Source organism: Myotis myotis, unplaced genomic scaffold (assembly GCF_014108235.1).
Source record: "Myotis myotis isolate mMyoMyo1 unplaced genomic scaffold, mMyoMyo1.p scaffold_m19_p_3, whole genome shotgun sequence".
Classification (NCBI taxonomy): Eukaryota; Metazoa; Chordata; class Mammalia; order Chiroptera; family Vespertilionidae; genus Myotis; species Myotis myotis.
In genome coordinates, this window is record NW_023416335.1 from 39551944 (window position 1) to 39565663 (window position 13720).

General features: G+C 41.2%; 1 protein-coding gene across 7 annotated transcripts in view; it reads right to left on the minus strand.

The window, feature by feature from the left end:
* Positions 1–13720, minus strand: part of MBNL2 (muscleblind like splicing regulator 2) — a 164052-nt gene that overhangs the window by 53854 nt on the left and 96478 nt on the right. The gene's annotated exons all lie outside the window — the stretch shown is intronic.

Consider the following 13720-nt stretch of genomic DNA (forward strand, 5'->3'; position numbering starts at 1 on the left):
TATGACATAGTGAAGAATGTTTATGGCTAAAGTAACATTTGGACATGAAAGTTGGCACAGCGAAAGAAATGAATAAGGTGATACATGTGCATAAAACCAGTCTTGAAGAGTCTTTGAAAATGGTAGTGTTTACACTGAAGTCCCCAAACTTCCAATTGAGAGAATCATGTTGATGTGAATTATGCAATTTCTGGGGAAAGAATAGCAAGCTGTGTTAACCAGTATGAGTATTATCATTCCCTACAGAATTAGTCTATTTGCAACCGAGAAAAGAGAATATGGGTTTGTTTATCAGATACAAAAATAATTTTTAAAAGCAAGCTTGGTGGATCTGGGGATACAAATTTGTTTATAGTCATCCTAATTCTAAACATCTGGAGTTCTCACTCTGCTCCCCGCTGATGTCAGCTGCACTTTTGGCAGCACAGGCTCTCTCCCTGTGCTCATCAGCCAGTCTTGCCCTGAGGCCTCACTGTTAGCAGCATTGGAGATTGTGTCTGTCACCCTCTACGCGAAGGACACAGAGGCGGCTACTGGGCACATCAGAAGGAACTGATTGTTTCTGCGAATAAAATTCTATAACAATGGGCAGTGTCAGTGTGTCTCCTTAGTCTCAAGTTTATATTGGGATGTTTCACTCCGCTTTCCATGGTCAAGAGTTAGAAGGTCTATTGTAAAGATACAGGTACAGTGGAATCATATTTAAAAACAATTTAAATCAAAGAAGTCTAGGAATCTCTCTCTTTCCATATACTTTGCAAGTTTTGGGAGAAAATTTTATCCTAACTTCACTTTTCTCACTGTTTAGTGACATCCCAGAGTCCCTCTAGACCTACCAACATGCTTGAGACATCTCTTATTTTACCTCCCTTTCTGCACTCCCTTGATAATGCTTTCGTCTCTCAGTTTGCAAAAACCAAATTGCAAGAAAGTATTATGATGGTGCTTGCTCCTACAGCATAGGTGTGTGACCAGTCTTTGGATTGGCTGCCTTTATGTCAGGTGTTCATATACATACATATGATTGGAGGTGGCCATGGGACACAAGACATAGCTACTGCCCATCAGCAAGGGTGGAGGGTAATTAAGCAGAGTGACATTTCTTGTACAAGGCTAAACCGCCCCAGGCTTCTCTTTGACAACCTCAATCCAAACTCTCTTTAGTCACAATCGCTTCACTAAGAAGCTGACACCAGAAAGGCTCAGGTATACAAGGTCCACACGAAGGTACAGAAGCGCTTAATGGGAAGATATGGGAAAGCAGAGTTCCATAGAATGGGATGCAATTTGTGAGACATCCACACCTCCATAGTCTGGCTATTCAGTTTTGCTCATTCAGATAACTGTCAATTTGATCACCCGTCTTCTGTAATGCTTTGTAACTGAGCATGAAAATTTCGATTAGGCTACAAAAAATATGGTTTTCTTGTAAATGCTGTTGTCTCTTGATACAACTGGGACTCTTAAGGAACTGAATAAACTGTTTTCAGCCAATAGAACATAATTTACAATATCAAATTAGTAATTTATTGATGGAACCTTCTTTTTCATAAGAATTAATGTAATTTCCTAGTGTTCGTACTTACACACTTGGGGAAAGGTATATTATCGATCACCCATGAGCCAGACAATTTATATGTGATTATCTCATTTTCTCCTGAAAACAGCTGTAATGATCCCTATTTTACAACACAGCAAGTGGGCTCAGAAAGATTAAGGAACTTTCCTAAGGTGAGATAATTGGTAAGTGGTAGAGCTGGATTTTAAATCCAGTTCTACTTGACTCACACCATTATGCCAAGCTGTTTATTAGCCATAGTTAAAATCCATGGAGGATAAAAAATCTAGCATTATCCTTCATAACATAATAGAAGGCATATAAAATATAATAAATTATATATGAGGATTTGGGAATGGAAAAGGATCATTTGCCTGGGCCCATGCATTGATAAGAGGATGGAGGAGTGGTTAAACTCACAGCCCTGGAGGCAGATGCCTGGACACATAACTTTGGCTCTGCCTTTTCTAGTTGTGTTACTTTGAATTTCTTATGCATCCATTTGCTTTTCATCTGAACAACGAAAATAATTACTGTGTTCCCCTTTAAGGTCTATTGTGGGATTGCATCAATTAATATATGCACAAGGTTTAAAAAAATACTTGGCACATAGTAGACACAAAGTAAGTGTGGTTAATATTTCCAAAGAAATAAAAATATTTGTATATGACATTTTGTTTACAGTAAGTGCAAGATAACAGATTTAGTTGTATTTTGATTGGCTTTTTGTTCTTTTATAAAGTTTCATGTCAAAACATGATAAAAATTACTTAATTATACTTATTCAAGTATCTTATATTTAACATTACTTTCAATTCTACGGGGTATTTCTGTAAGTAACCATATTTTTTTAAAGAGACAGCCCTGAACCATAGCTCAATCTAGTATTAACAGTTTTAAACGTGTTGTACCCTGGGAATGCGAATTCAACCTCTGGGAAACTCCAGGCAGCAGCATTTTACTAAGGGATCTTATTGGATTCTAAAATCCTAAAGGAAAAGCTACTGTCAAATATAACAAGCTATTTGACACAGTAAACAATTTGTAAGGAGGTTTTTGTTAAGGCGTAAGATTTGTCAGGATACACATCATCACACAAAAACTGTTGATTATCAAAGCAAGTTGTCATAGCCGAATGGGAGAGGGTAGTGCGCAGAAATGTGAAGCATCTTTGTATATCACTGTGAAACAAAACAGAAGTGTCAAAAATAGTGTCTCCCGATTTTAGTCCAAGACATGAAGATAAAAATGTCTTGGAAACGTCTTCTTGTGGTTGCTAGGATTGTTTTTTTGGTTTTATTTTAACGCTTCCTCCCTTTCAGTTTTTGGTTAAATGCTATTTCCAGAGAGATAAGAGTGGTGGGGTCCAGCCGTAGAGAAGGGGCCTGGCACAGCTTCTGTGGGATGGAGATGGGAGGGTGCCATTCCAGAGTCCTTGTGACAAGTTGTGTGGGCCTGGAAACAGGAGCCCGGGTGAATGGCCAGGAGATGGGCTCACACCAGGTACTAATATGGAGACTGCAGCTCTTGAGTCACGTGGGCCCTCTCAGGGTCTTAGCTCACTCTAGGTGGGACACACCAGGTATGGAAATAGCAACTGGTTTGGATCACACTCAGCATTGTTTTTGGTATATTTCCAGGGTCTTCTTCATTTGTTCATTCAAGAAATATTGATTGAAGTCCTACTGTGTGCCAGGTATTGTGCTAAGGGGGTGGTTAACCAAAGGTGAGCAAACACAAGATATGCTGCCTCCCTTCCTGAAGCCTACAGTCTAGTGGTGAAGATGGATACTAGCCAAATAATGACACAGATAAATGTATGATTACACATTGACACATGAGTTCTGGAGGAGGATACTGAGAGAATGGTGGGAGAGGGTCAGAATTGAGACTAGTGGGTCAGGGAAGGGCTCTGAAGAAGTGACATTTAAATTCAGACCTGAAGGATGAGAATGAATTTGACAAAATAGTGAGTGGTAGCAGAAGTGTGTGTGTGTGTGTGTGTGTGTGTGTGTGTGTGTGTGTGTGTGTGTGTGTTGAGAGGCAGAATACAAAATGAGAACAAGAGGGAGAGAATATACCATCTGGGGACTTTCAGAAAGTACCTCAAGGATAGAATACAGCGGGGTGTGGGTTGGTGGCGGAGGGCGGGGGGGGAGGGGGGAGATTGATAAAAGATGAAGCAGGAAGTAGTCTAATGAAGCTAGATAACAACTTTGAAAGTGAAGTTAAAAGATATGAATTTCATTGCCATGGAGAATTTTTAAGCAGGAGACTATCAAGACGAGAGTTACATTTTATGCCTCATGTAAAATTTACCCTAATTATTATATTTTATACTTCTAATTTTATTATAGTTTACATTGTTTAGAGAACACTTATTTTTTTTAAAAAAAACAAACAAACAACATAATTCTGAGTTTATGTAAGATTTGTGTGCAGTTTATTCTACCTCCCAAAATAATCTCTACTCCAGGAATATTTAGATTAGGGAGGATAGTTAGAAACAGGTAAGAGTTTGCAGCTGAATTACATTTATTAAGATAAGCAAGCATGGAAAAGTCTAATGCCAAGTACCAATGTTGATTCTCACCACGATGAAGAAAGATGCTGAATAACTGTAATAGGTACTTGGCAGAACACCAGATGGGAGCTATCAGAATTACACGGCCGTTACATGGCGTGGGATAGAATACATGCCGCTCTGGCTAAGAAAAGATTTCAAGAATCAGGTCGGTGTGAGGAAGAGAAAGCCTAATTGGAACATGAGATTTTCTAATTGCTTATTTTAAAACAAGCAATTTTTAGAATCTTTTCCTAGTATGCTCCTAATTGAAAAAGCCAATTAAAATATGGAAGAAAAAGAGAAAACATTAATTAGGAGATTGTTAAAGGGATTAACAATAGGAGTTTTTGCCTCAGGAATAGCTAACAGACAACTATATCCCAATCGTTTTCCATGGGAAGAGCAACGGATTTTTATATAACCTATTATTCAAACAGTTAATAGGCCTCTGCCGGATGCATTGGTTGGGAATGATTTGAACTGTGTCTTGGTGTGGGCTATGTCATTGGTCAGCAGACTCTAGGAAGGGCCCTGGGGGATATAAGAATTCCAGTTGAGGGCCAGGGTCACAGCCCGACCTACTGAGTTCCTCCTCTTTCAGTTGGGACTGGGCCACTCATTATTTTCAGCACGTGACTGGTGGTTTCAAGAGAGCAGCCAGGCTGTGAAATGGAGAATGCTGACTCCCACAATTGAGGACAGACAGTCTGCTCTGAAAGTGGCCTGCAGGGACATGGGGCATCCAGGAGCCTGCTGGGGACCCCAGAGCTGGCCACGGGAAGGCCGTGGAAGAACCCCCTCAGACTTCCTGCATTCCACACGTGTGAAATCAACTTAGTGAAACCCCGATATCAGGACAGATGCTTTTGCCCTGTAGTTACATTCCCGAAACCCATCTGTCATGGAACCTCTCCCAGAGGATCGGCTTAAACTCGTGGCAAAGGGAGCAATCTCTGGGACTGGGCGGCTTGGGCTCCAACCCAGCTCTGTTCTGGGTACTTGTGGCCTCCAGCTGCCATATTTGTAAAATGAAGATAATAATAGTTCCTACCACACAGATTTTTGGTAAGGATTAAGAGTTAACACATATAAAGTATTTGAACAGTTCTGGGAACATAATAAGCCCCCTATAAGTATTATTATTATCATCATCATCACCATCCTCATTATTATGACTGCTAACACCTTCTCTGCATAGTAGATAAAAGTAAATGATATTTAAAACAACCTTCCTAATACTAGCTCATTTTCTCCATCATTGTGCTTCTCTCTGGCCTGCCTACCAAGCGCTTTACCCCTTTTTTATTCTTGTTCTCATAATCAATGCCAACACTGGCATTTATTTTTCAGAAGAGCCTCAGATCTGTTTTTCTTTGATATTTTTCCTGCTGAAACTTGCCATGACTGATTAACATGGCATGACTAATCTAGAGTTTAAAGCAGCAATGGATTATGGTGGGACAATCCTGGAATTCTGGTTGTGGCTTCATTCCAAAATGGTCATATGAACATTTACAACTAATTTATAATAGCCTGTGCCTCTTTTTTTTCATCTGTCAAATGGAGGTGATTATATTCCCTCACCTCAACTCCTGATGGTTGTGAGAGCTCAAGAGAAAGCAAAAGTTGCTCTGAAAGCAAAAAAACAAACCCCAATCATAATTTGCTATACCTCTGTTTTCCCTATATGTTCCTAATCTAGCAAAGAAGAAAGCCACACACATTGATACAGTGAAATGTGACAGCAGGGGACATATTGGCCACAGTCCGGATACGCTGGACAATTGTGAGAAGACTGCATGAGGCATATCAGCACAAGTGGCAAGCTGAGTCAAAGCTGATTAAGCCTAGGAGGATTTATTAACTACCTACAGTGTACACAGTTTGAAAGTGAAAAAATCCAATCAAACAGACCACTGTTTTGGTGCTGGTGATACATAAGTTGATTAGCAGACTTTTCTAAGTGACTGTCCGACACTCACAGTCTCAGTTTCTCTAGGTTCACAATTTCTCAAGGCACTTTTGAAAGTGGGGGGGAAAAATTAAGGCCTTGATTTGAGTAAGTGAGCAGATTTATATTGAATGGTCATTTTTATGGGTCCAAGTCAGGTAGCGAAGGCTGAGTTTAACGTTTGGCCAGCACATTTCTGGAAGGATATGGACAAGTGAAAGTGTAGGAAAATGGAATGGTTATTTACATTGGGGGCTTAATTTAAAACGTTAACTAGGGAACTGACATAGCCCTACTCTAAGGCAAGTGGCAGATTAGACTTTTAGACTTCTTTTGGATTTAAATAAACTGATTAAATCATATGAGCTCTTTGTATTATTAGCTCCAACCACAGCCAATAAAATTTAGCCCCATCAGAGCACCAGAATTAGAGGAAACTAGTCACTACAAGCAAATGATAACCAGAAGGTCCATAAAAATGAACAGTTGCCCAATCATCAATATTTTGCATTAACTTATAATAACTCTTTCTGTTTATTAGTAATTCAGTTTTTATTACAAATCATCTTTTACAGTCTACATATGCAATACACTTGTTAAAAGCATAAAATGTACTTATTGAAGATATAAAAAGGTAATATTTATCGTTTCTTTTCTGGGGCACGTTCCCTTTCCTCTGTTGCTCCCATGGTACAGAGGAAATGTGTAGGAAGACATGAGGAAGATCGGAGAAGTCGCTGGATGCGTAAACTAGGGAAAAGCACGAAGGCCAATGGGCAGTTACCAGTGCCTCCAACGTTACCCACCACCAAACTGCGCACAGCTATGAGTGCAGGGAGGCTAAGAAAAGGTGTGCATCAAGTTGTGCAGGTGGATGGCCTAAATCAGGGGTCCTCAAACTTTTTAAACAGGGGGCCAGTTCACTGTCCCTCAGACCGTTGGAGGGCCGGACTATAGTTTAAAAAAAAAACTATGAACAAATTCCTGTGCACACTGCACATATCTTATTTTGAAGTAAAAAAAACAAAACGGGAACAAATACAATATTTGTATTTGCATGTGGCCCGCGGGCCGTAGTTTGAGGACCCCTGGCCTAAATGGTAATGAACACTGTAGTTTAGATGGCATTTCTTCCCCAGAAAACCATATGAATAGGCATAAGAGATCATTCCACTGCCACTCCTGATGGTGGGGGTGATGCCCGATGCTAGTGCTTTTTGTTTCCTTAGAGGGAGCTGCATCCCTCTAAGATAGTCTTCCCATCTCTAGATTTGCATTTAGGGCAGCCTATCATCACCAGAGAGGCTGGGAAAACCTTGGGGCCATCGCCAGTGCTGTGGGAAGAGCTCTGTGACTCATGCATTACTATGCCAATATAACTGCCTTATTCCTTCAAGTACTGTGGGCCTATCCCATTAAGACCTAATTTTGTAACCATTTAAAACAGGTGAAACATAAAATTAATAAATGGGAGGAGAAGCAAAGAGGGTCAAATTGTTCGTAGTTGGCCATTTCAAAGCATGTTTAGATGTTTTGTTATTTTTTAATGGATTTTGTTGCTTGGACAGTTTTGGTTTCTCAGACCACTTGTGTGTTATGTTTGGAAAAAGCTGTTTGTCAGTTTAAGGGGCTAAGCCCTGGCTATCCTGGGAAGGATTATCTATCCTGTTTATATGTTAACAGAAAATGTGTCAGTTAAGAAAAATCAGTGAGACCAAAAATAGTCCCTCCAATCTCCAGAGATTTAAGGAAACTAATTTCTGGGCATCAGATGCTTCATATGAAAATTATTTTATTTAACCAGAAGATAAATGCCTTCTGAGTCACAGAAGTACATTGGTTAGTGTGCGTCCTGATGGTATAGCAACATAACACAAGACCTATCCGGTGGCTGTTTGACTTCATAGTGTCTACCTTTCCTAACATCACATTCACAGATGTGAGCGTGGCCGTAGCCACGGGTGAAACAGAAGCTCTATGAAATATTGATATCCTGTGGGGAGAGCAGGCCTTTGTGGTCTATGTCTTATTCTTCTCAAAGCCCACAGTACAGGGACCCTCTCATGGTGGTCACTGAATGCATGTTAGAAAATGTCTGTCCTCCTTCCTTTCCTTTGGCAAATCTTGTGGAGCCCCTTTTATGTTTCAAATCCTGTGAGATATAAATATCACCAGAGGATATTTTTTCCCATTGCTTTTCAGACAGAGTGAGCGTTAGCAGTTTGGAAAATTAAGACAAGACAAGCCCCTGACTGGTTTGGCTCAGTGGATAGAGCGTCGGCCTGCAGACTCAAGGGTCCCGGGTTCGGTTCCGGTGAAGGGCATGTACCTTGGTTGCGGGCACATCCCCGGTGGGGGGTGTGCAGGAGGCAGCTGATCGATGTTTTTCTCTCATTGATGTTTCTAACTCTCTATCCCTCTCCCTTTCTCTCTGTAAAAAATCAATAAAATATATTAAAAAAAAAAAAAAAAAAAAGGACAAGCCAAGCTAATTCACAACCACTCGGTGGGGGTTAAATTTCGCCTTATAGACCTTCAGACACAGCACCTGGAACAATGTCCTGGATAAATGCTGAGTAAATATTGGCTGCTCTTTTTATTATCATCAGTTGTTAGCAATTCCAGAAGCAGGTCTTTTTCTAAATTAGTGATGTCTATCCAAAGACACAAAACTTTATTATACATCTTCTGTTATTGTCTAGTCTTTTTCAGTCTGATTTGAAAACCATGTGGTGAATCACCTACCCTCACAGAGGCTTCCTGGAATTCAGACACATGTAGGCAATCAATCTTAAAGCCTGACATTGAGTGGTTATGCTCCTTGTGCTGTTTATCAAAATAATGGAAATACTTCTGTCCCAGTTATAAAATAGCCACTGTCCCAAGCCTGTCAAGTCTCAGGAGTTTTCCCTTCTTCTCTGATCACTGCAACCCCTTCCCCCAAATCTGGCCACTTCCCCCTCCTGGATCCCAGGAATCAAAGAGTTAAATCTGGCAGAGCAGGGGGCCTTCCTGGCCTGGCTCTGGTGCATCCCCATTGATTGGTTGCTGCTCACCTGGGAGGTATTTGTATTAAAAATATTTTGCATATCACACCTGATTATTGTTGTCTGGTTGTTGGTGTCAAGTTGGGAAGGCTTCCAGGAGAAGGTGGGAGAGGAGTTGGTGATGTATAGATTGGAGCATGGGTGAGGGGTGGGCAGGAGAGGGAGGAAGATTGGGGAAAAGATCAGGAAACAAGGACTACTGGGTGAAGAAGCAAATGGGAGAAGATGGAAAGCTAGGGTATCTTTTAAAGAGCACATTCATTTTTAGTAATATAAGAAAAGAACATTCCTTTCAGGCTGGTTTGGACTACCTGGTGGCTTGGGACTGACCTGCAAACTGAACTGCAGCAGGGGGAAGCTGCTCTTTGTTCCAGAAAAAACAGCCTGGGAAGGTGTAGGGTACCTTGCACCACAGCACGAGTGTTTATGTACACTGCTGGGGGGAGGGCATGTCTCCATTTCTTTAATCAACAGACATTTTGGGAACATCTGCAGTATGCTAGAAACCGGGATGTATTGCATGTAGGGTACTAAGATGTGGTCCCCCTCAATGAAACTAGCTAAGACATATAATAGTGCACCTAACATGAACTAGGCAGTTTCTAAGTGCTTTTCATAGATCATACTCTAATCTTCAATACAAGATCTTAACAGAGGTGCTGTAAATATTCCCATTTTATGGGATAAAAAGAGAGACATAGAGAGGGACAGTAACTTCCCAGAGTTGTCACAGGTATGAAGTGGCAGGGCCGAATGGCTGCAGAGTCTGTGCTGTGGTCCCCCTGCAGAGCCATTACTAAGAAACTTGAAATCCAATGGAACTTTCGTATCACACCTTAAAAAGCATTTTACACACAGTATCCTAATATAGCTTCACAGCATTCTTATAATATGTCACCCCAACTTAAAGGTAAGGAAGATGAAGCTCCAAAAGATTTGAAGGTCCTTGCCAAGGTCATTGTTGTTAAAGTCAACCGGTGCTAAACTATGGTCTGCCATTACTGGGAAAGGATCTCTCTCACTGCCCCTTGTGGCCAGTAGGAGAAGCTATGGGAAGCAGAGTGTTGGCTCTGCAAGGGAAAGATTTGTTTAGAACAGGTGAATACCCTTGTGTGATAATGAATGTCAGGAAGGTGACACTGGATGGTCAGTGTTATCAGTTGGATTGTGTCTCCCTGGAAAGATGTGTTGATGTCTTAAGCCCCAGTACTTTGAAATATGACCTTATTTGGAGATAGGGTTTTCACAGAGGTAAGTAGGTTCCCAGGACCAGTCCTGAACTGAGGCTGGGTCTTTGCCCCTGGCTGATACCAGGGTGGGTGTTAATGCTGGTGTCCTTGTGAAAAGGAGAAATTCAGACACAGGGACAGACATGCACAGAGGGAAGGATGATGTTCAGAGACAGAGAGAAGATGGCCATCTTGTAGCCAAGGAACATCGGAGGTTGCCAGAAGCCTGGAACAGATCCTTCCCCAGACCTTGAGAGGGAACAGGACCCTGCTGACACCTCAATTTCAGACTTCTAGCTTCCAAAACCATGAGAGAATTAATTTCTGTTGTTCTAAGTCACCTGGTCTGTGGTACTTATAATAGCAGCCTTAGGAAACTAATACAGTCACCTATAAGAAATGCTAGAGAATGTATTTATTTATTTTTTTTTCATGAGAGTGGAGGCTACACCAGCAAAACACTATGCTATCTTCTAAGACAAAGATTTGGTTCTGTGAATGTATGCTCTAATTTTTTATTTTTTTTTCACGAACTCAGCTAATAAGATCCCTCTGTCTGATCAAAAATACACTGTAACAGCTCCCAAATCCTTAACAAGTACAATGATTTTCTACAAATGAAACTAGTCAGCTTAAATGCTATCTGGTTTTTCATATGGAAGATTTAATAGGAGAGATTTATTTTAGTAAAAGACAAAATGTTTCACTAAAGAACTCATTAGTGATGCATAAAGGCCTACTGAGTCTCTGAAGATCCATTTTCAAAGAGAAATGTTGGGATCATTTTTATATCCTGATTACAGAGAAAGACTTGATAAAATTTGTACTTGATATTAAAATTGCATGGGGGTGGGGGTGGGGGATCATTCAGTCGAGCAAGAGGGAAGTCAAAGAAAATGTGTAAATTCTGCCAGCATTTTGAAGTTGCTTTTACAAAGGTCGATAAGTGTTTCTGTGGCTCACTCATGAGGCCACCTCCACAGGCATTTGACTCATCAAGGAAAATGGTAGAGAGGAAGATACAGAGAAGAGGCCTGCTGTGCAGGTCTCCCATAATCCCACCCTCCCAACCACCTCACCTGTTCCTTCTTTCCCCAGTTCCCAGGACAAATCCTGAACTGAGGCTGGGTCTTTGCCCCTGGCTGATACCAGCTCAGCACCTACGGTTTTGATGGCTAGGTGGCTACTCTGATCCAAGTTCCCAATTTCTGCCTTCCTTTTGACCTTGTTCACCCACTGGGAGTCTCAGTTCTTATGTTTGAGGCTACCACAGGGTTTGTTGCTTTACCTCCAAGTTCAAGGCCTGAGAACGTGCCTCCCTCCAGGCTCTTTCCCAGATGAGAGCTCTGCGTGGCCTGTGCATCTGGGGAAAGCCCTCCCACAGAGCTCTGGGGACAGCTGCTGCTCATCCACAGACCCAGCAAGGATCACCTGGATTTGCGCTCACTGTCACCCACTCTCAGTAGACACCCTGCAAATTTCTCAGACTTCCTGTGGCTGAACATTTCTCCAAAATGAACCCAGGAGGGAGGGAGAGACTTGGGGACAGCACTCTTGGGCTCACAACCACCATCTCTTTGGTTCAGTTTGCAGATTTGACTCTAGATTCTGGGGTCCCTTCTTATCTGATCCAGCCAAACACTGAAATATGACATTACTTCCTCTGCCTCTTAAGACCTCCCCATAAAATGTAGAAGTATTTTCCCTCAGCAAACCCAAATGCTCCCCATTTGTTGCCACTGGTTGGATACTTAAGCCCCTGATAGTCCAGAAACTGCTGATCAAATGTTTTTTAATCTTTAATTTCTTTATTGGTTAAGGTATTACAAGTGTATCCTCATCCCCCCCATTAACCCCCACCTCCCCGCCCCACTCATGCTCTCATCCCCCTGTTGTCCATGTCCATTGGTTTGGCTTATATGCACGCATACAAGTCCTTTGGTTGATCTCTTCTCCTTACCCACTCCCTCCCCTACTTTCCCTCAGGGGATTGATAGTCTGATCGCTGTTTCTCTGTCTTTGGATCTGCCCCTGTTCATCAGTCTATGTTGTTCTCTATATTCCACAAATGAGTGAGATCATGTGGTATTTATCTTTCTCTGACTGGCTTATTTCACTTAGCATAATGCTCTCCAATTCCACCCATGCTGTTGCAAATGGCAAGAGTTCCTTCTTTTTTACCGCAGCATAGTATTCCATTGTGTAGATGTACCACAGTTTTCTAATCCACTCATCTGCTGATGAGCACTTAGGCTATTTCCAAATCGTAGCTATGGTGAATTGTGCTGCTATGAACGTAGGGGCACATATATCCTTTCTGATTGATGTTTCTGGTTTCTTGGGATATATTCCTAGAAGTGGGATCATTGGGTCAAATGGGAGTTCCATTTTTAACTACTGATAAAATTTATTTGTAAATTGAATCAATCCATTATTAGTCCAATTTTTTAAAGAGAATTACATGTATGATAATAATACTTAGTAATGTTTCAAATAAATTCCATTATTATTATTATTATTATTATTATTGACTACTTATCCTATATAATAAAAGGCTAATATGCAAATTGTCCCCTCGACCAGGAGTTCAACCAGGGGGTGGGGCTGGCTTACCAACCACCTGTGGCCCCTCCCCCCAGCTGCCCCCACCCCCAATCAGCACAGGCTGGCATGACCCCTAATACATCAAATATGTGCACTGGGCCTCTAGTTATATCTATGTTAAGCACTGCACTAAGTGTTTCACATGCATTGTCTCAGACAAACCTATGAGAAAGGGAGGCAATACTAATATCTTCATTGAATAGATGGGAGAACTGGTACATGGGGAGAATAACAATCTTGTCCCAGGTCATATAAGTAGCAAAAGGCAGAACCAGGATGTCAATCCAGGCAAAGTGACCCCTGAGCCACTGCTTTTAATCACTGTGCTTCTTTCACATGTTCATGTAATTATAAAAATGTCATTTATTAAATGAGTGTGATGTGCCAAGCCTGATGCTCAGTACTTTATAAGAATGATTGTGTTTTTGTTTATTATAAGCCTCTGGGGTAGGTCTTATTTTTACCCCCGTTTTGCCAATATGGAACCAAGGCTCAGACAGGTTAAGTAACTTGCCCAAGGTCACACAGCTTATAAAGAGAAGGTTCAAGATTTGAACTTACTCAACCTGGTTCAGTCAAAACTGCCACATGCTGAGAATATAAATTATTGATTGCTGCCATATGTCTGGTACTATCCTAAGCACAAGTGGATACAAAGATGAAAAATAAATTGTTCCTATCTTTGAGAAACTCTAGATACATAGATCTGCAATGCATATACACATGGATATAAGGGAAGAAACCATAATTTTAAGTCATATTTAA